Source organism: Myotis davidii, unplaced genomic scaffold, assembly GCF_000327345.1.
Source record: "Myotis davidii unplaced genomic scaffold, ASM32734v1 scaffold269, whole genome shotgun sequence".
NCBI classification, from domain to species: domain Eukaryota; kingdom Metazoa; phylum Chordata; class Mammalia; order Chiroptera; family Vespertilionidae; genus Myotis; species Myotis davidii.
Window position 1 is genome coordinate 7,454,269 of NW_006383008.1, and position 1,540 is coordinate 7,455,808.

Sequence of the window (1,540 nt, forward strand, 5' to 3'; positions counted from 1 at the left end):
AGGTAGATGGATGCTCAGTGGGTTGGTTGATAATCACTATTTTTTAAGTGTGATTTTAAGTGTATATTTGGTTCACATAATTCAATATTTAACCTATACCTGTTGTTTTATAAACTAGCTTATAAAATAGATTACAAATTAAAATCAAGAATGATAGGTTCTTTCAGAATGCATTTAGAAAATTTCAAGGGTCATTCTCTTAAATGAGAGAATGCCTAGCTAGTTAGTGTAGAAATGGATTGATTGCACATTCATTTATATTTTTAATGTGTTACAGCTTACTTAATTGGAACAAGAAAAATTACTACTCTAATTTAGGAGTATAACTTGATGAACTAAATGCCTAAGTACTAGTGCTTTTTAGAAATAGCTTCATAGAGGTAGGCTGAGGAAAACCAGAATTCTTTGCTACAACCATTTTCTAAAATAACTACATTCTAGTTTTTTCTTTTGTTTTTTTTAGCTTACTCCTAATAATAGGATTTACAATGCTGTTGATTTTAATTTCAACAAAAAATAATATAAAATAGCCATAAACCCAAGTGATAGCTTTTTAACACATTGCAAAATATATAATTCATAAGAACCTTAGTTAAGGAAAAACATTAATATTCATCATTGTCATTAAACCTTAAAATTTGACCTTAAAATGTTAAATGTAGCTTAATTAGAAATATTCTAGCTTTATAGGAATTTGCTATAATTTTTAATACTTATAAAGTCTAACTATTTTTTGCTTTATACCATATAATTTCAAACGTTTGTTTAAAAACATGGATGAAAAATTTACATAGAGCTCTGAGCTGCCGGTCATTAGTCCAATATACTGATAGTCTTTAAGAGGTTTTGGTGACCACACTTTGTCTACCCTTATCTATTTTGACTAACAGGTTGTGATTTTACAGTATATGAGTATCTGTCAGGGAAAGTGGAACTACATCATTTAAGGAATAATGTTAAACACTTTCAGCTTTCCATTAGCTCCACTGGTATTCAGTATTAAAGGCTTCGAAGAGAAGGAACCAACCAAGTGTTAAGAATTGCACACTGCCTAGCCCTTCTACTCCCTAGTCACTTCATTGCTAACCAGCCCTTCAGCCATCTTCTTCTCTTTTGGGAATCACATTCACTGAAGTTCAAGTTATTCCACCTTAGGTAATTTCTTTAATTGTCCTCTAAAACCATGGGCAATTATTATAAATCCCCTTCAGAATCTTTACAGTCTCCACCTATGTCTTTATCCTCCCCTAATTAAAGCTTCTTTTAGCATTGACATTTATGTTAACACTAGAGGCCCGGTGCACAAAATTCGTGCCCGGGAGGGGGGTTGTCCCTCAGCCTGGCCTACACCCTCTCCAATCTGAGACCCCTCGGGGGATGTCCGACTGCTGGTTTAGGCCTAAACCCGCAGTCAGACATCCCTCTCATAATCTGGAACCGCTGGCTCCTAACCGCTCGCCTGCCTCCCTGCCTGATTGTCCCTAACTGCTTCTGCCTGCCAGCCTGATTGCCACCAACTGCCCTCCCCTGCTGGCCCTAT